The 26,059-nt window shown below is 38.0% G+C and overlaps 1 non-coding gene across 1 annotated transcript; it reads right to left on the reverse strand.

Moving 5' to 3' along the window:
- Positions 1 to 22,036: 22,036 nt before the first annotated feature.
- On the reverse strand, positions 22,037 to 22,108 carry trnag-ucc (transfer RNA glycine (anticodon UCC)). Its single transcript has one exon. It is a non-coding gene; the product is annotated as a tRNA-Gly (tRNA).
- Positions 22,109 to 26,059: the final 3,951 nt, after the last annotated feature.

The raw sequence follows: 26,059 nt of genomic DNA on the forward strand, positions 1-26,059 counted from the left end.
TGAACAGGGCAACAGTAAGTACAGCGCCATACTTTTATTTATTTCTTTTCATTTTTTTTTCATTTTTCTTTTCACCCTTAATTGCATACTTCTGCAACAAAGCTCCATAAAGTCTTAGAAAACATGTGTAGTATACAATTTGGTGATAATTACTAACATTGAGCAATGTTGTATCTGCTAAAAGGGTACTTGATTGTTGACTATTATTTGCTGAAGATGTTCAAATTTGAAGGCATTATGTTAAACGAAGAAGGTGTATGTGATTCTGCATTTAGTGAGTGAATAAGTACCTTATAATTGAATAAGTATGAGAAACCACAATATATGTGATTATATATACCATACTTTTATATTATTATTATTAGTAGTACTATAGAAAAGAATGCAGTAATAACAGTAAATGGGTAATATTGAACTTAAAGACATCTGTGATAAACATTGCCCACACAGCTAATACCAGCTAAGGAAGATAGGTGGAAGCACTTAGTAAATGGAAAACTACTGAACTTGAAGCTGTGAATGATGTAATCCAGAATCCCCCTATAGCAAAACACCTGCTAGCATAGAATCGGAAGGAAGAGCCATAAAAGGTGTTTTAAGGCGTCTTTAGGATAGGCGCCAAGAACGTGAGTTCAAGTTGAGGTGAAAGAGGGTGCGAAGAACGTGAGTACGAGTTGGGGGGAGAAAGAAGCGGATTGGTTGAAACTCACTCCACCGAGGGAGGGGGTCGAAACTTTTCTGCAAGAGTCAGCAATATAGATCAGGATAAAAGAGGCTCCGAGTTTTAGCTCTTTGTGTCATGTATGCATAGATTCTGTCTGTGTATGCTGGCTCCGGGTTTTTCTGTCGACAATAAAACTCTAACTGCATTCAGACTGGACGACTCCTGGTGACTTTTTGATTGAGTATTTTTTGGAATTCATGACTTTCTCCGAAGACGAAGTACTCAGAATGATTTAGGCTCTACACATGAAATACTCTGAGTATTTTGATAATTAGCTTATTAGTATTTCTAATTAAACCAGAGCAGAAAATTAGACACAAAAATCCTGCTAACTAAACCCAGAGCAGTTTCCTGTTGTCTTCTCTGTAATGTAGGAATATTGACTGGTGTTTTAACTGGACTCAGTGGGAGCTGTGGTCCTGAATCCACTCAGAGCGGCTGCTGTAAATGCAGAACTATTCAAATATTTGCTATGCTTCTATTTTCAAGATTTTGACTTCTTTCTCTTAACTGTTTAGCTTTGTTATTTCTGTAAAACAAGTCAGCAACAGCACAATTAATGCCCGGAGTATTCAGTTAAAATTCACTGAGGTCCAATGTGTGAAAATGTTCTCAAGTGAAGGTCCAGAACATCATAATGTCTGTGTTCTTTTTCAGTAGCTTGAAGTAGCATTGTAGTTCCATCAGCATCTGTGTCTAGTGGCTAGATTGTAGACTGTCACATAAATACAGTACAATTCATTTATTAGTATTTACACTCAACTTGTGGGATTCAAATCAATAAGAACATTTTTTTTCTGATATCAAATAAAGATGGCATTTTAAAATAAATTGCATTACAGAAAGCTTTTGATTGTGCTTCTTAAATAAAGTGTTTAGTTTTTAAAAAAATAAAAAATAATCCCTTTTTACTTTTAAACTTAAGCTTGAACAATCAACTTAAGTTTATGACAAAACATCTCTCCTCTTTTCTCCGCGTGTATCTCACTGACAGTCTAGTATTGCCCATGTCTGGATGCAAGGATTTGATTGGCCGATTAGCGTCACATGAGCATATTGGCTATACACAGTGGTCAGGTTGTTTCTGAGGGCAGCTCCACTTTTACCGTAATAGCTGGAGAAGCTGCACCTGTTAAAATAAAAAAAATTGAACAATCTTCAATATTTCATCAGTTACAGGTCTGGGTCCTGATAGGAAAGTTTCCTTGGTCCAGATCTGAAACGCAGTCTGCCTATTAGTGACCTCTGGTTTATGCCAGTCACATTATTTCCAATTGCCACAATGTCATTATCATCAGTGAATGAAACTGGTTCAGGTGTCTTTATTAAGAATATTGCATGACCTTTGACCCTTACTCATCTGATGCTGTAAATAAATCAAAAGCAGGTGTCAGAATGAACGCAGCATGCTGAACAGAGAGCACTGACTGTGTGTTCTGGGTGAGCCACAACACAATTGTGCCACCTCCTATTCAGATGGTGATAACATAAATTCTCTTTTGTATTTGCTTTGTATTTGTTTTGCTCGCGTGGCAGCCGGTGTTGGATGATAGTGCGAGCTAGCAGGTAATTTGTGTGCATGTTCTTGACAGATGCTGCATTCAGGCGTCTTTGCTTTTCCTCCCAACAATACTGAGAATCTCTCCAAGTATACAACTGTTGTACTTCTTTCTTTTTTTCTTTTTTTTTTTTTCTCTGCAGTGCCTCGCTGTAAAATTGGCAAATTCCCTCTGCTTTCACTTAAAATGTCTCCTACTGGAAATGAGAGGCATAAATCACCGTGCATGTCTGGCACCAACGTGCCCGCTGTGTCACATCAGCTTGAATTTTTTACAACATGGAAGGAAAGCGGCGGGCCCGTTGACACTTTCCAGCCTGGGAGCTACTGTTAGTCAACCACTCATATCCATTTTTAATGAGCTCTCAGCCATGATATAGTGTAATTTCACCTCCAGGACCCAGTGACGCTATTTACTGTTAACGAGAAACAGCACAGCACTGGCCAAATTCTTCCCGATTGGAGCGTTTATGAAATTCACAGGTTTATGACTTGGACAGGGTGTGTTTGTGTGTGCTGTGAGTATATCTTATTACAGCATTGTGTTAGCATTCTTTAACTTTTGTTCGGGCAAAATTGCATAGATCTAAACACAGATTCAAATCTAGCATGTCAGTTTGAATATTACTGTCATTCAGTAAGCAGCAGGAGTGCGAGGAGAGAGGGGAGGAGATGCAGAGTGTGTATGCCAGACCTCTTCAGTGTAATATCATACTGAAACAAGAGGAGATTAGTTTGTAATGATAAAGGATGATCTTTGTATCTTTTCTATACATTTGTGTTTTTCAGAGGCGATGACATCACACATATGTGTAGTCCATAGAGTGAAAACAGCACATAGTTTCAGGTCTGAGTCAGGCTAAGTTGGTTTGTGCACTTTTTACTGTAGTAGTGTTCTCTGAAGAATGTAGGCAAGCCAGTACTCCCTCAGTATAACATACAGACATCCTTGTCATTTTATTTTATTTTAATATTATTTTTTGGGGCATTTTGTCTTTTTTGTTATGAGTATGACATGAAACAAAGTTCTCTTGGTGGACTCAGACCAGGGATGTTATGGGTATGGGGCATGCACTGTAACCACTCAGCTATGGGGCACTCCATCATTGTTATTATTATTATTATTATTATTGTTAACCCTTACATATTGTTCATATTCTGATGTGTTTAGAAAGCATCAATAGTGGATCTGACTGATCAATAATTGTGATTAAACCTTGATTCATGTTTCAGAGAGCAGAGAGAGTGTATTCAACTAACTACACTACACTAAACATCTACTATCACACAATATCATGTCCTATTTGACCTAAGACATGAAAATATAACATAGCAATAATGATGTAAATGTATTTTATAACTTTATGGAAGTGTGGGGTTTATTGTATAACCATTAGAGCCATCAGTCTTCACTGCTACATCATAAAAAGAAATCCTCATAACTACTATCTTATTAAAACTATTAACTATTCATTTAACATAAACACATTTCAAATTTGACCCAGAACATCCTCAATGGACAAACATTTGTAGCACTTAAGGGTAAGGGTTAATAAAAAGAGTCATATATTATTTGTAAGAGTTAGCTAGAAGATAGCAAATAATATGACCATCACATCATCAAATGCAGTAGGACAGCATGAAGGAAATGTCACTTTGTGTGAGTCCAACACAACCTTCCTATCTCTCTCTCTCTCTCTCTCTCTCTCTCTCTCTCTCTCTCTCTCTCTCTCTCTCTCTCTCTCTCTCTCTCTCTCTCTCTCTCTCTCTCTCTCTCTCTCTCTCTCTCTCTCTCTGCGTGCTGGTTTCCTCCTGATGGTGAAATGTTTCTCTGTGTGTATTTAACAATTTAACAAGAACACACAAGTTCATATGAAGTTATGTATCCTGCTGCAGGTTGTTAGCAGTGGTGTTAGTGTGCTGTCTACACACACACACACACACACACACACACACACACACACACACACACACACACACACACACACACACAGAGAGACAGAGCCCGCAGGTGTTTGAGTAATTAGGAAATTCTCCAGTTTTGCATGTTGTTGGTTGTTCAGCATTCTGTTGGCTGTGTGTGATTTGTGAATTATTCTGTGTTGAAGGTTTGACTGCTTGTGAAAATGGGTTCATGTTGTGTTTTGAAGCTGTGCTGTGAAATGTTTACTAAGCTGTAAGTAATTAGAACACTGTACTGTAGGATCATAGTGTGTAAGGTAAGTCATATACATGCATTGATACTTTTGATACCAGAGAATAAACTGTGTTTGTGTGCCTGTAAGTCATGTATCTGTGTGTATTGTTTGTTTTTGAGCAGAAATGAAATAGAGTGAGACTTAGAAAAACTTTAATGTCCTCCAATGCCCTTTGATGACACAACTTTTTTTTGTTTTTCAAATATAAAAAATAAAAATCATGACACATGCAGAAAGGTATAAATAAATAATATATTGCTCATCCCCTTGTATTCCCTTTCCATAAAAAAAATCACAAATATAAATAAACAATATACACTATATAACAATATTATGATAATAATACACCAAAACAGAATGATACCAGTTTCACATGTAATTTAACTGGCCCCCCTGAAAGAACAGCTGGCCCCACAGTGGCCCCTGTGCACTGTAAAATGTTACCAGGATTTTACAATATTTAACTGTAATATTTCACAATAAATTACTGTATTATTACTTTACAGACTTTAACTGTAATAATCACAATATAATACTGTAATTTAGTATTTATAGTAAATTACTGTGAAAAAAACTGATACCAGGATTTCACAACATTTTGCTGTTTTATTTCACAGTAACATACTGTATTCAAACCGTCCTCTGTGATAACACAACACTTTACTGTAAAACTTGAATTGCGCTTGAACCGCGTTGCATTGTGGGATCAAGAAGAGACAACAGGTGGATAAGGGTGGATACCGAAGAGCTCAAAGGTAAGGTTATCATCATTAGCCTAAAATATTAGACAGCTTGTCACAACTTTCTATTAGTTGTGTGAGTTAGTAAATGAACCATCTTTTGGATCAAGGTAATGTCATTTTATGCTCAACTTTTTTGGCTGTTTCTCTGCTAAGCTTTGCTATCCAGCTAAAAGTATACGATCTGTCACTACTTGCTCTCCATTCTTTTTCAGAGGCAGTTTAAACAACAAGGACAGTGACCCGTGAGGTAAAAAGAACACATACCCAAAGGGGCAAAAAACTGTAATTAATCTGAGAAAATCAAGTGGTTCTCCTTTTGATATTGTACTGTGATCCACCACTGAATGTCTCATCAAACTAGCAAATGACATTTCGATCAAATGAAGCTTATAGTCATGAATCACTACAAAGTTACTATAGTTGGTATAACTTTTACCAGCGATCCTTAAAGTATATTTATGTCTTTATGAACTGTATTTTAAGGTCTTTGACTTACAATGGAAGCCAATTCCAGGTTGATGGGGGAAAGAAATAATAGATGGGAAGTCCGAAAGTTACAGGAGTTGAGCAAACGTGTTGTTGTTTTGTTCTCAGGATTTATTGACAGCATGCAATGCATCAAAAAATGGATAGTTTGTGAGTAATTTAGTTGATAATAATTGGATGCAAATATATGTTTTAGTTAATTTTCATTATTTTTTCTTTTTCTTTCACTCCAGCCAACATCCAGATCTCTGCCCATTCCTAACTAACTTCAATCTGCAGTGTCCTGATGATGGCTCATGCACTTTGGAGTTTACCCAAAGGTATTGTAACACTTACAAACCAATGGACACCATCTCACACTCCTTCTCAGTTGAGAAATGCAATAAATTCCTATCCTTCTTCAGTGACAAAATCAGCACAATCCACAGCCAGTTGACCACCTACCCAGCTCCATGTCCCGAACCTGGGCCCCCCCTAACCACTGGTAAATCCTTCTCCACCTTTGCTACCATCACCTCCTCTGATCTCTCCTCCACAGTCTCAACCATGAAACCATCAACCTGCAACCTTGACCCGCTTCCCACCGCACTTCTAAAGGCCTGTCTCCCTGCTCTCACCACCCTCATCACAACCACTGTAAACTCCTCTCTTTCCTCTGGCCATGTCCCCTCCTCCCTAAAGCTTGCATCAGTCACCCCCGTACTAAAGAAACCCGGCCTTGATCCTGATTCCCCTAACAACTACCGCCCCATTTCCAATCTGCCTTTTCTATCAAAAATCCTGGAACGTGTTGTTGCCAAACAACTCATCACCTACCTAGACTCAAACGACCTCTTCGAACTCTTCCAATCTGGTTTCCGCTCTAAACACAGTACAGAAACTGCCCTCCTCAAAGTGACAAATGACCTTCTGCTATCCTCTGACACCGGCTCCCTCAACATCCTCATCCTCCTTGACCTCAGTGCTGCCTTTGACACGATCCACCACTCCATTCTCATCTCCCGTCTTCAATCCACCCTCGGCATCACTGGCACCGTCCTCTCCTGGCTCAGATCCTATCTCTCCGACAGACACCAATTCATTGCCATCAACAACTGCCAATCAGCCACTGCTCCTCTCATCCACGGTGTCCCCCAGGGCTCTGTGCTTGGTCCACTCCTCTTCATTCTATACATGCTTCCACTTGGTCAGATCCTCCGTCTCCATGGTCTCCAGTTCCACTGCTACGCCGATGACACACAGCTTTACCTCCCCTCCAAAACCATCACTGCCTCCACCCTCTCAACCCTCTCCAACTGTTTGACTGCCATTAAGACCTGGATGCAAAATAACTTCCTCAAACTCAACTCCAACAAATCCGAAGTCCTCATCATTGGTCCTGATTCCCTCACCCACTCCACTCAAAACATCTCCCTCAACATTGACGGCTCCACCATCACCCCCTCCACCAAAATCCGTAACCTTGGAGTTATCCTGGATCCCACTCTCTCCTTCCTCCCCCATGTCAACCATATCACCAAAACCGCCTTTTTCCACCTCCGAAACATCGCCCGCCTCCGCCCCAACCTGTCAACTACCGCTGCTGAGACACTCATTCATGCTTTCATTACATCCAGGCTCGATTAATGCAACAGTCTTCTCTACGGCACCACCACCAAAGTCCTCAATAAACTCCAATACGTCCAGAACTCTGCTGCACGCCTCCTCACTGGTACCCGCTCCAGAGAACACATCACACCTGTCCTCCGTGAACTTCATTGGCTTCCAATTAAACACAGAATCAACTTTAAAATCCTCCTCACCACCTACAAGGCCCTCAACAACTTAGCACCCCCCTACCTTGCTGACCTCCTTTCTGATTATTTGATTTTATCAGTGCTACATTCACCACTGCATGTGCCTTGGATAAACAATGCAATATTAAATCTGTAAAACTGAAAGTTGTCTTTGCTTATTGTTTACAGGTGCTTCTTGGGCATTAACCCTGAGATGGGCTCAAAGTCAAAGAAGAAGCGTGGAGCCATCAATCAAACGTGAACACGCTCCAAAGGAAACTTGTCGACTTCGAGTGGTCAGTGTAAATATGACATCGTCACATAGTTTACATAAGTATGTTCATATTGTATATGTTCAGAAGTTGTAAATTGTTTATACTATATATGTTTAAAAGTTGAAGTGTGTTGTAAATTGTAGGGCTGGGTATCGTAACCAATTTCCTGCTATCGATTAATCACGATTCGATATTGATTTGATTTAATATTGATTGATTGATTCATAGATTCAGTTAGTGATACCAAAGTATGATTTTGAGCTGTAACCTGATTCCACCCCAGCCATGTAACACATCAATACTGGTATTAATATTGACATTAGACAGGGAATGAATATATCACCACTTAATAGCTGAATCTGCTCTTTAAAAATGAAAATTCATGTTCATTCATGTTCTCAACTCAAATCAACTTTATTTATAAAGCACTTTAAAACAACCACAGCTGAAACAAGGTGCTGTACACAAATAAATAAAACAACACAGGAACATAAAACAATTAACAAGAAATAAATACTAAAATACTACATTATACATATACTAAAAATGTAATAGTTTTATAATTATTAAAACGTTAAAATGAGTATTGTCTTTGCTTTCTTTGTTCTTGTTTTGAATTTTTATTTAGCAAATCCAAAGTATGTTAGTGTGGTAAAATCACAGTTAACAAGTCAAATTTGCAATATTTTACAGTATTATTGAAATTGTAAATGTACAGTAAATTACTGGCTACTGAGTTGCATTACTTTTACAGTAACAATTAAAAAATACAGGCAATTACTGTAATTTAAATACAGCAAGATACTGTGAAGTTACAGTATACAGTTGTAGTTGCTTTGTATTTTACTGTGAAATATTTACAGTACATTACTGTGAAAGTAATGCAACTAGTAGCCAGTAATATGCTGTACATTTACAGTGAATGTAAATAAGCCAGAAGCACCAGAAGGAATGGTTCCAAGCCATTCTGTGTTGGTGTCTGTTGCTATTACGTTATGAAGTCATGGATTGTCATGAATGTTCCTCTCAGGATGAACCCTGTTGATTTACTTCTCTAGTCTACTTGCTTTTGTTTTTGGCTTTTAGTGGAACACCTTTGTGACACTGCTGGTGCCCTGAGGATGAAACTCTTACACACTTTCCCAGAGAAATATATATATATATATATATATATATATATATATATATATATATATATATATATATATATATATATATATATATATATATATATATATAAAATGATTGGGACAACTACTACATAGCTTATTATTACATTTGGTAGAGACATTTGTTTTCTCCCTCAGGATGAATTGTAATAACTTTGGTGATTCTCTGACTTTCCATTTAGCAAAATCATCAGGTCAAAATTATAATTTGTCCAAATAACAGTAACCTAATCACATTTAAACAGGATTTATAAGAGTCAAATATAAAAGACGGAAAACATAATCTAAAATAGAATAAGACAGATACAACAGGAGAATAGCAGTTGCATTGCAGATAAAGTGCAGTGTGATGAGATATGGATATTAATTATCATTTTTAATATAATAAAAGGTTTGCTCCAGATATGTGGTGCATAGACGCTGAATAAACATCATTAAATATGGAACACTACAGCACATTTTCAATTAACTTTTACTTTGCTTTTGCCTTTTACTTTATACTACAGAGGTGATATTGAGGATCACCGCAATGCCAAATGAACAGAGAGGGAAACATCACTTTGAGACTGCTGAAGCTTCATATGCTTTAAGGACAGGTTAAAACACCAACATCAGTGTACCAAAAGTGATGAAGAAGATCAAGTTTTTATTTAAATTAATGAAGACTTTGCTCTTTACTTTAAGTGCAATAAAAAAAACAACTTTGTTTTAAGAGCCAATAAGAGTATTACAAGTTTTTTTTGTTTTACAAAACCACATATGCTGGTTAGACTAATAGCAAATTGTTAAGAAACAAGCTCAAACCACATACCCAACTGTTTATCTTAGTTTGTAACATATATTACAAATTCTTGTAAACTTAGCCCAGCCTACTGACTAAGAGGTAACCCTCACATTTCAGATGTTTCCAATGACGTATTATCAAGTTTGCTTAGTGACTTTGCTGATGTAAACATAACTGCTGCTCTACTAGACACAATATTCATTTAAAATAAAAAGTCAATTCTATTACTGTTCTCAGTTTATTCTTTGTTTAAATAATGTATTCAAATAATATATTATTAAGGGGTTGAAAATCAACTGAGTAGAGAGTAGTATTATTGCTAAAATAAAAGGTGACCTTGCCCTTTAAGACTCACTTAGAAATCTCAACCCTTTGCTGTAGCAGCAGCGTGGAACGAGTCAGCAGTGATGGAACATTTTGGAAAGTCAAATCCTGCACTGACAGCTATGAAACAGTAAAAAGTTGTTTGTATCGCCTCTTTTATTTTACACTGCTTATCTGTGACTTTAAAAAAAAAAAAAAAAAAAAAAACCTGATGCCTTCATGTAGTAGCTCAAGGTTGTATTTCCAAATCTCAAACCAAAAGGAAAGCATATCATTTCTTTCGCATCGTTTTTCTGTTTGCTTTCATGCATCTGACAGCTGGCATTTTGTCATTGATGCTAACAGCTGTACCCGACGAGAACACACATCACATCTCTAAAGAGCCGACAATGGAGCGGGGCTTTCATAGCTCCAAGGATTTCCTCTCTCTCTCTCTCTCGTAGCCAAGGCCAGCAGGTAAACACTCCTGTCAGAGAAGATGTGATGGACTGGGGGCGGGGGGGAGGGTGGAGTGGTGGTGGTGGTGGTGGTGGTGATGGTGAGGGGGGGGGGGGGCATAAAGCTGAGGTTTGTATTCAACCTTTCAAAAGGAATAAAACTCTACACAAAGCATTCCTCGGCAACAACTTGCCAGCATTAACGGAGTGACTCTCTCTCTCTCTCGCTCTCTCTCTGCTTTGTGTCGGCTGTTGAATAACCTTGTGCCACATAGAGTTCAGCCAAAGCAAACACATTTAGAGAGTGGGTAGGGGCGTGGGGTGAGCACTTAAAACTCGCAGAAAGGAAAACTTTGAGAGTTCTGTTTTTTTTTTCTTTTTTGTAGCTAAAGCCGTGGTTAGGTTAGAGAAGACAAATGAAGCTTGTTTCATCTTTATAGAGGAAGGCAGACTGACCTATTGGAAGAGGTGGGCAGAATTATAAATGTACATCATTGATTTCCAGCAATGCGCCAGTCTATTCAGTATTGGGTAGACTCTTTAACAGAAAGAGCAATCATAGGTAGCCACCAATCTGACATTCAGTGGTCATACAGGGGAATGTATCATAGAGGAAAAAGACATACCGTTTTATACTCTAATATTGGCTTCAAAGCACTACAATTCTATGTAGCACAAGATGTTATGTTTGAGCAGGAAGTGTGGCCATGATCGTAGATAAAACAGTGTTCTTTGATAAGTGAACAGCTGTATTAAGGTGATTATAAAACCTTAAAACATAACAAATTGGCCAAAATGTTCTAAACAAAAAGAAATGCCTCTCTCAGACCAGAACTGTCATATCAGCATGACAAAAGTCTGAAGGAAGTCAAAGCTTTTATAGTATAGAATAACTTTATTAACCTTTACATACTGTTCAGGCTCAAATATATATATATATTTTTTTTTTACATTTGATAGATGTAAAAACATCCTGTACACATTTCTTTTACCCAGACTTTCCCTAATCCAGTTTACAAAAATGGAAATAAAATCCATCATTTTTATTTGTGTGCAGCTGATACACATTTTATGCAAATGTGCAAGTTTGACCTGCGTTTATTTAAAAAAAATCAATTCAATTCATTCAGCTTTCAAACCTGTTGTATTCATGTCTCAATGACAGATGAGGAATGTGAATTGATGTAATGACTAATTATAGTCTCTAATAATATATTTATATCATTATAGTCACAATATGATACAATATACAACCTTTTATAACCCTTTACAATATATGTAAAGGTTATAGACGCATTTCAGCTTGCGGCCTTCATCAGGGTCATCATTAAACAAGTTCTTCTAGATTACAAGTGTTGCTGGAGCTTTGACTTCTTTGGACTTTTTCCCTTCTCCATACACCTTGGAAGTAGGTGAAGTTGTTCCAGAAACCTCCACCCTGTTTCTATGGCATATGAGCATGACAATATAGGCTCCTAAAATGTACTTTTTAAGTCATGCTCCAGAGACAACAATGTTGGTTTGTCCATTGTCCACCACATTGGACAATAGTGTGTCTCAACAACTATTGGACAGCTTACCATGACATCTTCTGAAGATCTTCATGTCACCATCAACGTGAATTATATTTTGATTTTGTGATTAAATAGTGAGCATATTAGCGTGCTGGTATTGAGCACAAAACCTCACATAGCTGCTAGCATGGCTGCAGACTCTCACACTCGGAATATCCTCTGCAGTTGATGTGTACCTTCAAGTCAAGTCGAATTCAATTTTAAAATCAACCTTATTTATATAGTCCAAACTCACAAATGTACAGTCCTATACAGCAATCCTCTGTCTTCAGACCCTTGCTTTATAGTGTCTTAGGATACTTGTTCAATCCTCTCTCAGGTCAGTTCTGTGGTACTGTAGCAGGTGCTGTGGACTAATCTATTGAAGACAGGAAAAGCTAAATGTGAAAGTTCATGGTTAAACATTTGCAGGTCCACCTGCTGGCAGCAAATATGTACCAGTTGGAGTTTTACAGTTGATAACTTCTGTTTGCCAAGTTGGTTACAAGAAGTATTCAACAGCCTTTGTGTTGTGTTGTTTAATGTCCCTGAAACTGCAGCTGCACTTTTTCTCTCTGCATAGACAAGGTAACACTGAAAACATGGTGGGAGAGAGGAGGGTTTTGGCCAAACTGTCCTCCATCATGGACAACACCTCTCACCCTCTGCATCTGACTGTGAAGGTCTTAAGCAGCTCCTTCAGCGACAGATTAATACACCCAAAGTGAAAGAAGGAGCACTTCCGCAGGTCCTTCATTCCCACTGCAGTCAGACTGTACAATGCTGCACTATAGTTGTACTTTAGGGTCCTTTTTTTAGTTTTTAATTTTATTGTTGTATATATATATAAGTTATAATTGCACTTAATTCACACACCTATTTTTTACGCTTTTTGCCTAAACGACATGCCTAAGTTTGAGACTCAGAGATGTGTCTGGTATCGTAGGAAAGGTAACACTCTCAGGATTCTTGTGTGATTCTGTGACTTACTGACAAAAAGTGGCAGAGGTTAGAATAATGGGTTTGCCTATACAATGACATGGGTACAGACATTCAGGGACCTCTCAGCGGGATATAGACACAATTAGGCCACAGTCACAGGTCCTGGCTTCATGCAGTCCACATTTGGAGTCAAAAGACCAAAACAGATATGTCCATGGAAAAAAAGTTTGCTCCACTGAAGTAAGCCTATTGTCTAAAAGATTATCAACGTCATTTCACTGAAAATTTCCATTGGCTGGAACAGCTGTCAATCAAACCCACATTGTCGTTGTCGCTAAAAAACACTAAAAACACCGTAACACCTGAACACATTTATGTTCATGTTTAATGTACTGTTCAGAACAGTACATTACACTGTTCAAACCATTTCTCCTGCTTTTCATTCAATGTATATGACCCGTATTTCCTCTATTCCACACTTCCCGCCATTTCTTTTTTCATTTCTGATATAATACTTTTAAACGTCAGTCTCGCTCCTGTTGTATATTTATCTGCCAGCTCATTTTCATCCACACCAATATTTGCAGCAATCCACATGAATTTAATTCTGTTCTTGCTCACCTCATTCTGAATATTGTTAGAGCTATGCCAAGTACTACACTTTGCTATTTGCCTGATTGCATGTATTTTATACTTGTTAGTGGAATCAGAGCCTATCAACACTTTGAATGGTTCAACTTCTTGAATAAAAATGTTAAATATGTATTTCTTCCATCACATCTGTGGTAAAAAAAAAAAAAAACTATAAACATTTTTGAGACTAACCTGTTTTGAGCAGCCTTGTGAGGGAAGAGAGAGGCAAGATTAATGAAATCAAAGGAGAATTATTTTGGCCCTGAGTTTGTAAATGTTAAAGACCTTGTTCTGGTCAAGTGGGATATCCCTCTCAATGGACATCAACAGAATATCCGAGAGCCTTCCTTCTCCATATCTGTTTCAAAGCTGGTTCTTGATCAGCTTCAGTTTGGAGTTGTTACTGGCGATGTAGAGTTTTGTCTGTTAGCAGGGTTTACTCAAAAGAGTCTCCCAGATCTCATAGATTTTATCTTTGGACATGCCTACCTTTGGACTTAGAAAATAGACTTCACATACATTAGTAATGTATTAATTAATATTATTTATTCCACACACTTGTTTTAATTACAAAATAAAGCCTTGCTATGTGACCTACCTCACAAAGTTTTTTAGGATCAAGGCTACAGCTTAGTCTCCAAATACAACAGAACAATCTAAAGAGGTTTTGGCTGGCAAAGGAGTGAGCAATACTGAACCAAAATCCACTATATGGAATACTGTCAGTTACAACAACTACATGTTTTTTAAGGATGCTTTATTTCCCTAATGGTCAGCCTACATAACGGCTTCATACCACAGTGAGGATAAATACCTAATTCTGATTGGCTGCAGGGTGTTTCTTAATTCCTGATAATGTACACCAATGAAACTGTCAGGTCACTCTTTTACATGCATATGCTGGCTCAAATTAGTAACCATAGCAACAGGGACCCAGTATAATATATGTAATATAAATGTACCATTTATTGCAACACATTGACAAACTACACAACAAGTTAAACCAATTACAATAATGAGTGACTTGAACATTTCTTTTAACCTATTTAGAGAATATGACTCTGAAGAGGCAAACATCTTCTGCTGTGCATCAGACAGTTTTGGCCTCTCCATTGTCCATTAATTCATTACATCCCTAGGATGTAGGAGGATGCAGGATTAGTCCATTGTATAGGGCACAGTATCTCTTCTTCAATGGAAGGGCACTTGTTAGCATGTTTCTCTCCCATGCACTGCATCATATAGGCCACTTCACCATGTTTTTTCTGTCACTGAAAGCACTTCCTTCTTCTTAGAGGAACCCTAAGTGGCACTTTTTTCACTAAAATGGCACCAATACAGAACCTCCAGGTCGACCCATTACAATGTGAGATACTTTATAGATCATCACATATGGAAGACCTCTATAGCATTTCTAGGTGGTTTAACCATAATTACTAATGTTCTCTTTTGTGTGGGCACCTTAGAGAGCTTTTCATTATGCCTACTCTAGTGTGGGTGCACCTTAGAGGGAGCTTTGGTGTAACTTTTTTTGTTGCCTGGAGGCACTGAGAGCATGTTCATTCACACTGTTAGAAATGTTAATCATCTCATGGTCTTCCTCCATCTCTAACATGATTTAGATAGTCTGCCAGTCTGTCTATGCTCCAGCATCTTTAGCTCACCATGTAGTACTTCTCCACTGTTTCACTGAGGATCTGTTGCTGCTGTAAAGAATCAGAATAAATATCATTAATGAGCAGTGGTGTCCTGTATGTTAAACTGGACTTGCCACATATGTTTAACAGAAGAAACAGAGCAGACTAAATGTCATTAAACTCAAGCATGTCTCTCAAATGAACTAAATTACATATTTGAATAAAGAACAAACATGAAACATCAACATACCAATCATAGCAAAAGACAAGACACATATCAAGAGGACATGAACAGCATTAAGATCAGCAGTGGGGTAAAAAGCCTGGTAGTCCATGTATAGATGCTTGTGAACCTCCTGCAGGAAGACAGAGGGACAAAGGTAAGTGTGAGGGGTCTTCTAAAATGCTTGAGGCCTTATGAACAGATTATGTGAGAAACCAATGATTTTCTGAGATGCTTGCATGACCCTTGGTAAAGCCTTGCGATGAGTAGCGTGGCAGGTCCAGATGCTTTCACTAGTTCCTCTGTATAAAGGTGGTGAGGATGAGAGGGGGTGGGTGCCTTGTGTAAGAAGAAGAAGAGGTGTGACGAGATCTCATGCCACAAGATCGGTAAGGGGCGCGCACACCAAAGAAAAAAAAAAAAAAAGACTTCTATCACTCATTTGCACGTCACGTCTTCTTTTCATAATGTCACGTGTGGATCATTAACCTTGTTGTTTTAGATTGTGAACTAACAGCTTGTACCTGCTGAGAAGATCTCACAGTCAGTAGTAGGAGATGAGGAGAGGAGCAGTGATAGGTTAACCTCAGGTCTCTACACTGACAGGTCGAGGTAGGAGGAGCAGGGAAGCTAGTGCAGCTATGGAAGCCTAATGATAGAAAAAGTCAAATCAGTCAGACTACCAAATTAAAACATAATTTATATGTGTGTTGTTCTATTTGTGTATTTGTGTGATGTTTTGGCAACATGTTATAATTCATGATAATTTGATTATTTATTTCATTTATATGTATATAATAGAATTGTTTCTATTCTTCATACTTCATATTTGAGTATAATTTTGGTATTTACGGTTGTTATTTCTATCTATCTATCTATCTATCTATCTATCTATCTATCTATCTATCTATCTATCTATCTATCTATCTATCTATCTATCTATCTATCTATCTATCTATCTTTCTATCTATCTATCTATCTATCTATCTATCTATATGGGGCAAAACCTTACATTACAAAACATTAAAAGATGATTAGGTAAAACAGTTCAAAAGCTGTATTATTTTGCATTTTGTGATTTTCAGTCAAATAAAAACTATTTTTCCAGTCATAGTTTTCATCATTGAAATATTCTAATAGTGTTAAAATCTTGTCTTGTCTCGTTCTTGTGAACCCAACATTGCGTATCGTCTCATCTCATGAGCTGTGTGTATCATAAGAAGTAAGAAGTACAGTCAGTGCTGGGACTTCTTGACCAACAAGCTGGTCTCTGTGGTCCATGAAAGCTCCTCTGTGATGTGTAATCAAGAAACTTGGTGCACTTTACCCTTTCCACTCTGCAGCCATTGTGTTCAGGACAGGACCTTCTGAAGCCAACCATCATCTCCTCCAGTCAGACAGGTGTTTCGCCTCCTCTCTGTTGGATGTTTCATTGTTGCAGCTGATGAGACCCTCTACTGTGGTTTAATGATGTGGTTTGTTCCGGATCTAGTGTGCAGTCATGGGTCAGCAGCATCAACGGCAGAGGGCTGAGCACAGAGCCGTGGGGCGCGCTGGTGTTCAACATGACCCCATCTATACCGTCTGGGGACGGTCAGCACAGTCATGCTGAACACCAACATTAAGACTGTACTATTTAAGACTCGCTTCATCAATACATGAAAACAAAAGTGCAGATGAATTATTATACTCCACACAATTCATCTATCCTTGCACTTTCTTGGAATACAGTGTACAATATGACAATATGTGCTGCAGTGTTGTTGCTACAAGGCCACACAGCAGACAGAAAGAATGCAGAAGAGTGTGAAGAGGATATCAGATATAAAAAAAAGAATGACTGGGAGCATGAAGGGGAGCTTGGGTTAGGGTGTGTGTGTGGGGGGGTGGTGGTGGTGGTGGTGGTGGTGGTGGTGGGGGGGGGTGAAGGACAGAAGTGGAAGTGAAGAGACGGAGAGGAGATCTAAATCAAAGGCGGCTGAATACAGAGAGGAGAAAAAAGGGAGGAGAGATGGAGACGGACAAAGAGATAGAGAGGGAGGGAGGGAAGGAGGAGAGGGTGCAGGAGGTGACGGTGGGGGGGCGGGGGGGGGGGGGGGGGGTGGACAAAGGGAGGGGGATGACGAGGAAAGGATAGAGCTGAGGGCTTTATTAAGACGTTCAAGTGAGTGTCCTCTCTCTGGCCTTGCTGACTCCTCTGATAAGTCTTCGTCCTCTCTTCTGTTTATTACAAAGACAACTGTCATACATCCCTACTGCGTTTGTGTTAGTGTGTGTGTGTGTGTGTGTGTGTGTGTGTGTGAGAGAGAGAGAGAGAGTGAGAGAGCTTTTACCATGTTTTCTATATGTGTAAATAAACAAACAAACCAAATGATGTAACAACACTGTGGTAAATGTCTGCTTAGATTTAGGCACAGAAATCACTTGACCAGCGCCTCAAATTGTTGAATCATAAACTTCTCTGAAATAAATGCATTTCATGTGCAGGTACATTTCACCTGGTGGCAGGTACAGGTGTAAATGCCTTTGTTTTTCATCTTGATTCATCTACACTATTTTTAAACATAGGGAGCGCTACAAAATATTATTTTAGAAAATGTAAAAGATATGAATATGAATAATAAATGAAAACAATGTAATGTATGATGGAAAAACTGCCACAGGTAAATTGAATTACCATGTGGTGAAATGTACCTGTGCTGGTTGAGTGTATATCTCCAATATATATATTTTTTTTTTAAAGAAGAAAAAAACCTTAATAAGCTGTTGCTTTATGGGTTAAGATTTTTTTCTTCTTATTATTATTTTTCTTTTTTCTTTTTTTTTTTTCCTTTTTTCAAACTGAGCTGAGAGCTGGGCAACCATGATGCCCAACTTATACTCGGTTGGCTCGTTACAAAGTGTTGCATTCAACATCTATGATCACCATTGCTTTACAAGGTGAAAGTTGCTGCAACTTGTACTAGAGTTAAGTATTAATGTGCAGCAACACACTAAATCAAAATGTGTCAAGAATTGTGAAGTAAAATAAGCAGTTACTGTAGTTTGAAGAACCTTTGTTCTGTTAAAAAAGATTTACCTTCATGTCACATAATGGCAGTGTCCCTGGTTCGATTCCAGCAAGGGACCTTTGCTGCAGGTCCTTCCCTTCTCTTTTCTACCTGTTTCCTGTCGGCCTCTATGCTATGTACTTTCAAATAAAGGCAAAAACTGCCTAAAAAAAAAAAATAGTTATATTGTATGTGATTGTTATTGTATCTAAGACAGATGCCAGATATTGAAATACAGGCTGTCTGTCCTGATGTAAACTGAATGGAAATAACCTACTGAACAGTCACAGTAGTCACATCATTTTAAAGCAGAAGAGCAATAAAAGAGCAGAATAAAAATAATGAATTTAAAAAAAGTGCTATAAATTAATTCCAATTAAAAAAGCAACTGAACAAACACAATGAAGTCAAACGGCATCTCGCTCACAATCATAATTATTGTTGTTTATAATCCTCTCGAGATCCACTCTGCTTTATTATTTGTGTATCGGGCGAGTTTCTCATTTATACAGAAGTTTTGGTATCATTTTTTCCAAGCCATGAAAATGTTGTAAATGCTGTAAAAGTAATAACAACAAAGCACAGAAAGTAAAAACCGGTCTTGACAAGTTTCTGTGTTACTTCTAATGATGATCGTGTGCTTTATTGTATAAATAGAATCAATTACTCAGACACGGCGTCTGTGCTGCTGTGGATAAGAGGTTAAAGACACCGGCCATCGCCAACTTTCGTCACGCACTGTGTCATCCGCTTCGAATCGGCCGTCATGGCAACACTGAAAATAACCCCCCCCCCCCCCCCACCCCCACCCCGTTAACCAGTCTGAAAATGTAAGGTGATTATCAGCAGCTGTTTGCCTACCAACCACCCCACCCTCACCCTTCAGCAGAGCTGGCAGTTAAGCCCTGTGAACATCACTTCCCACTAATTAAGTTTGTTTATAAGGGATATTAAGTTTAGGGGGGGAGCGCGTAGGTGTAAAGTAACCTTCACAAAGTACAGACTAGAGGAGGGAGACAGAGGGATCCTGCTCACTATTGTGTGAAAGCATGAACACTGATGTGAAATGAGATGATCTGTGTAAACAGTGGTGGGAAATCAGAGCTATTTAAGCACATATAAATAGTTATATAAGCATATATAAACACTGAAAACGCCTACAGCACGCCTCATGGATCAGCTGCTGTCTACATTCATATAACTAAACCTGCATGATGAAAGTGGAAAAGATTTAATGAAGAAAGGCACGGCAACTATTCTTTTTCTTAGTGTTCTTTTTTATTTTTTTGTAGTTTGAAAAGTATCAGTAAGAGCTTTTTGATTTGTAATGTAAGCTTTATTAAATAGTTTGTTTTGTTACAGACATGTTTAACTTGCAACTTTTTAGTCTGACTTAAAGCAGAGTAGGGGCTGCATTGGTGCTCCATGTTGTTTCATTTATTAGTAAGACAAGAAATATGATCCAGAAAAGTCCAGTTAGAGTACAGAACTGAGAATTAGAAGGACTCCAAAATAGTATGAGACAATGCTTTATACTCTGGAAAGTTCTCACTGCAACTATGTGAACAAATGTGAGATTAACAGTAGAAATACAGTGTTCATCATCATCGTTTTTTTTGGCTTAGCAACCCTTTATTTATTGTTTTGTTTTGTTTATTTATTTATTTATTTATTTTTTTTTTTTTTTGGGGGGGGGGGGGGGGGTTGGTTTTTTGGACCCCCCTACATTAACAACTGTGCGCTGACAGACTCCCACATTAAAATGAATGAGGGCGCTGCCTTTAAAGTTGGTCTGGATGCAGTCTTACAGTAAATCATAAAAAGTGAAGTGAACAGTGAAGCTGCATTTCTTTTGTTCCTCAACTTGGAAATGGAATAGAGACTCTAGTGTAGGTTTACAGTATGGATTTTATGTCTGTATTTTGGGGCATGTTAAGACTTTATTAGCAAATTAAGAGTCCAAGGGGACAGCCAATGGAGTAAGAGAAGGAATGGGGATAACATGCAGCAAAGATCACAGGTCAGCCAGATGTTTAGGTTCATAATCAACAGCCAACTTGTATCACTGTGGACTCACAGAATTCATCCATAACTGACTCTGGAAGAATGTGTAAGTTGTGTATTTGTTCTGAAGCCAGCAAGACTCATGTTGATAAATCTACAACCTCTGAGAAGTGTATTGTCAGAGCACAGTGCCATTAGACACAGCTGTTTACTGTGTTTTACCTTCATTAAATGGCCTGATGACACCAGGCTGCAACAGTGTAACCACACACACCTCTATACACATCAGACTGCTCAGTTATAACTCCACATTCTGATTATGACTATTTACAAAGAGAGACCCATTAGAATTGTTGTTAAAGTATCTCTGGTCCCAATAACTGATGAAAAATAAAACTACTCCATCAGTCTTTGGCTGCAGATTTCAATACAACTAGACATTTTCTGAAGAAAAGCTTCTAGTTTGTTGAGCTGTCATTATCATGGTAACATGGTGATAGACAGTTAGCTTTTTCAGAGTTCTGAAAGCAGTGATGTGAATGTCTGAGAGAGTATTTAACCCTTCCATACTGTTCATATTCTACACCCTCGCATGTTCCAGTACATTTTGACCCAGTCTAAGAATCCCCTCATAAAAAGTGTCTATACTAAATGTTGAACCACAGATGTGTTTAGAAAGCATCAATAGTGGATCTGACTGATCAATAAATGTGATTAAACCTGGATTCATGTTTCAGAGAGCAGAGAGAGTGTATTTTTAAGGTTTTACACCAAAAACATCTCCTATCACACAATATCATGTCCTATTTTACCTCAGACATGAAAATATAACATAGCAATAATGATGTAAATGTATTTTATAACTTTATGGAAGTGTGAGGTTTATTGTATAACCATTAGAGCCATCAGTCTTCACTTCTACATCATAAAAAGAAATCCTCATAACTACTATCTTATTAAAACTATTAACTATTCATTTAACTCAAACACATGTCAATAGATACGGGTCAAATTTGACCCAGAACAGCCTCAATGGACAAAAATGTGTAGCATCTATACAAAAGTATAACATTTTTAAATATTTTAATTTTAGGAAAATTCATCAAATTTCAGGGTAAAAGACATTTCAGGGTTTTTTTACAGCTGTCAAATTTCAAAGCGGATCAAATTTGACCCGAACAGTATGTAAGAGTGAATAATCACAACACCCGCTGATCAATGTTCACCTTGACTTAGCCCATTAACAAATTGCGCTGATGCATTAAAATAGCAGGTGTACATGGAGACGACAACACAGTCCATGCACTTTAGACCAACCACCTAATGTTTATCGTTGGTTAAAACATAGCCTCACTAGTCATTCAGTCCAGTCTGAATAATAACATTGATTATTAGAGCTGCATATGTTTCTGCCGTAACTGTGGCCATTTTAATGTGAAGTTTAACAGGGATTTGCTTCCCCATCGGCTTCACCTTTCAGCCCCGGAGGTCGCCGCTTGCTTCAAAACAACACAGCTGAACTGCGATGGCCGGGAATCGAACCCGGGTCAACTGCTTGGAAGGCAGCTATGCTCTCCACTATACCACCATCGCTACGGAAAAGCTGCATTTTAGTGCCCGGTCAGGATTTTATATCATTATAAGAGTTAGAGAAGGAGAGGAGGAGCAACAGAGGAGATGGAGGCACACCTAAGAGAGAAAATGTAACTAATAGCAATATTATTAATGACAAAAGCTAAACTGCAAAAACTAAATGATAACATAGAGTATATTGTAGTGCTTCTATGAGGTGAAGGACTCTGCAGAAGGGTCAGTAGTCCAGGTCCAGTCCAATTCTAAGACTGGCTGGCTTGAAAGCAATTTTTTGAAGCTCAGTGATTGGATGTTTCTTACATTAGGAGTCATAGTTAACTTGTTCCTTTCACTGCTTATGTGCACCAGTTTGTACCTTTTTAGTTTTCATAACAGACCCAGATAATAATTCATGGTTTCAAATAAAATATAAAAAAAAAAACTACACATTTACTTCGACACACCTGAAATATCTCATCCTACTTTGCCGCCAAATGCTTTGATGGTGGGATTCAGTATTTTTAAAAGTCCAAGACATTAAAACTGCACATGAATAAATGAAAGTACAGATTCCCAGGCAGACAACAGCGACTTCATCATTTCTCTTCTTTTTTCCTCACTTCATTTTTTTATGATTCTACAACCCTGTTGTGTTCTCCAACAGCTGACTAACAATCAAACTAGCAGCTTCTTTTCCAACTTTGTTAGTTACTCCCTTAATTGTTCTAAAGGGAGCAGAGTGCTCCAGTCACAGCGTTTTTAAACACCAACACCTGCATCTTAAATGTTTCCAGAGGCCCCCCATCATGGCGGGGGAAGACGGCGGCGTTCCCTTTTGTATCACGATCACGCCACATCCTCACTCATCTTCATTTAGACCACTTAGAGACTCACTTAGCCATCTCGCCCTCCCATCATCTCTGCATTAGAGAGAGCTCAAGACTGAAGGAAGCTATATTCTCAGGCTGGATTGTAAATGAGTGTCACTGATGAGAAGTTGATGTACTGGTGCTGAAGTCTCTACAGCAACTACATGTGAGAATGTGTGTGTGTGTGTGTGTGTGTGTGTGTGTGTGTGTGCGTGTGTGTTCCCAATTAAGCTGATTCTAAAGGTCCTGAAATTATGAAAAAGAGGGAATTCAATAAAAGCTTCTATTCAGCTTCAGCAGTCTGAGTTAAGCTGCGTTCACACCAAAAGCGTAAACATTGCTTGTATCGCGCCGCCTGATCATAAATAAACATTTTCGGATCATCGCTTCAGTCGCGTTTGTGACGTCGGGAGAAACTCGCCGCTGATTGGATGTCGTGGCGTGATGTCGCTTGAAAAGTTTTATTTTTCCAACTTTATTTGCGCCGCTTTAGACACTTCATTTGCGCCGCCTGATATGAAATTGCGTGTTATCGCACCATTTACATTGATTTTCTATGTAGACTTGCTGCTCAATTCACATCAGATGCTTTTGGTCTGAACGTCCAACATTAGTCATATCAAGTGATATCTGACACATTTACAGTCTTTTTAGCATCAGATTCCCTCTTAGTGTTTCATTGGACGGTGTTTCCCTGGTGGCCACACCACATGTCAACACTAAAGTTTAGTAATATTCTCTAACACTGTTACATACAAATATTTCAAGTAATGACAGCACACGGTCTTTTGTTTTTATACATCTTACACTTTATTGACAGTTTGTTGGCTGATTTGAGTGCACATATTTTAGTTAACATTCTATCATTTAATATTTGTTTTGTTTGAATTAAATTAAGTTTACCTATGTTCTCTTTTTCATGGATCTGGACAGTTCCCCCCTGGCCAAAAAGGAAAAGATGGTTTCTTATACTGGGGAAGACAGGAAGTGGAAGAGGCCAATTTGCGGTGCCAGAGGGGAGTCTGCCTTTTTGCAATCCAGTTACTTTGAATTATTTTGAGACTTTAAGTTTTGGGTTTCATAGTTTGGTTGTAAATATTTGTTTTTTTTAATTTAAATCTTTGTTGAAATTATTATTTACTTACGATGTTAATTGTGTTAATTGTTTATCCCTGTCGCACTTCCTTATCTGTGTAGATACAATAAAGTTGTAAATAAATTAACATATTTTGCTTTACAAACCTTGTGTTTTTAAGCCTTATTGATTGGCCTGACAATGTTATATCATAATATATTTATATTCATAATATAATTATATTCCAAGTCCTATTACCAAGGCCTACCACATTGATTTTTCCATATGAGATGGTTTGAAAGGCTTATGAATCACACATACACACACACAACACACACACACACACACACACACACACACACACACACACACACACACACACACACACACACACACACACACACACACACACACACACACACACACACACACACACACACACAGAGAGAGAGGTGATTTCACTTATTCTGGCTTATTAGAGCTCTTAGGAATGTGTTGGCCTGTGTTTGCTGTTTGATTGACATCTCCCTGACTCACCTGTTAAACCTGTTAGGGTGTAAGAAATTACAACTTTATCATTCTAATTAGACCAGAACTCATATATGCCATCACCATTTTGTTCACTTTCAACGTGAGGTCTACTCAGCTAAAGTGAAAACACCCGAGGAGCAGAGCAGGGCCTTTGAAATGTTCATGTGTTTTGTACTGGCTCTTGTTTTATTACATATTTATTTAAAGGTTTTATGTGACATGTTTACAAACCATCTAGATTATAATAAAATCTGAACACTGAAGAAATGTTTTTCAAAAGCAGTCTAACATAATATGATCCTAGAGACAGCTGGTGTTGTCTTCATCACTTGTAGAAGGCAAAAAAACATCTTGAGAAGCTGCAGGAGGAACACAAATGATATGTTTCCCTTGCATTTTATGTTGTTTTGTTCCTATAATTGTATCTTTAAGACCAACACTGATGCGCTCTGTTAAGTGGTAGTTGATGTAAAGTGAATGATATTTTTAAATTGGAAAATATGCCTCACATAAGAAAAAACAAAACTTAACACTGCCAGTGGGGGATGAAGACCGTTTTTTAGCCAGTTCCTCAGTATGGATAGAGTGGCATTATAGGTAATGGTTTTGAAAAGGATGAAGAATGCATCCATTAAAAAAAAGATCATAACATATAATTTAAAAAAATGTCCATTATGAGTCTTACATGTTGTAGGAATGCAATGCTAGAGTCTCCTTGTAAAGGACAAGTTCACTTTTTTTTGACATCTTAAAACAATATTCAAATACCTATAAACGAGTTATTGGCTGCAATCATCTCTTCCTAAATCAACCTCAGTGTAAGAGATAAGCACACATCTGACAGTCCTTCCACAAAGTTCAGCCAAAGCCTAATATGAGGCTTCCACAGTCAAATTAAATGGAATGCATTTCGGCACAGAATAAGACTGTAGATTCAGTCCCCCATCACTTGAATTCAAATTGCACAAAGATAACTGCTAGTATGAGCAGGAAGAACAATTACAACAACTAATAATGTTGTCAATGTACAGATGTGTGCGTGAGTATTGTTTTAAGACATAGAACCTATTCTATAAGAGTAACATCTGTCTACAGCAGCAGCTAAATCTATCAAAGTTTTCCTCCTTAATTTACATCATATAACACTAAGCTGAAAGCTCTGACTGGTGACCGAATATGAAGCATCATTTTCATACTGAACATTCTCAGGTATTAAACATGTCTGTTGTTTCCTGTATTTTTATGGACAACAGTCAAATAGCTGAGTTTCTTTCTGCCTTCCTTTCAGCACCACGGACAGCAAACAGCGAAGAATTTAACAGCATCATTGCTGCTTTGGTAAACATATGGGGAACATTGTTTTACTGATGTATAAATGCTGTAAGAAAACACTTAATGTCTAAGTTATAAAATAATATAATACTTTACTAGTTAGATATAATATATAATAGTCAGAGAACAGGGAGACGTCTTACAGAAATAAATTATTCTAAAAGC

This window comes from Scomber scombrus, chromosome 20 (genome assembly GCF_963691925.1).
Source record: "Scomber scombrus chromosome 20, fScoSco1.1, whole genome shotgun sequence".
Taxonomy (NCBI): Eukaryota; Metazoa; Chordata; class Actinopteri; order Scombriformes; family Scombridae; genus Scomber; species Scomber scombrus.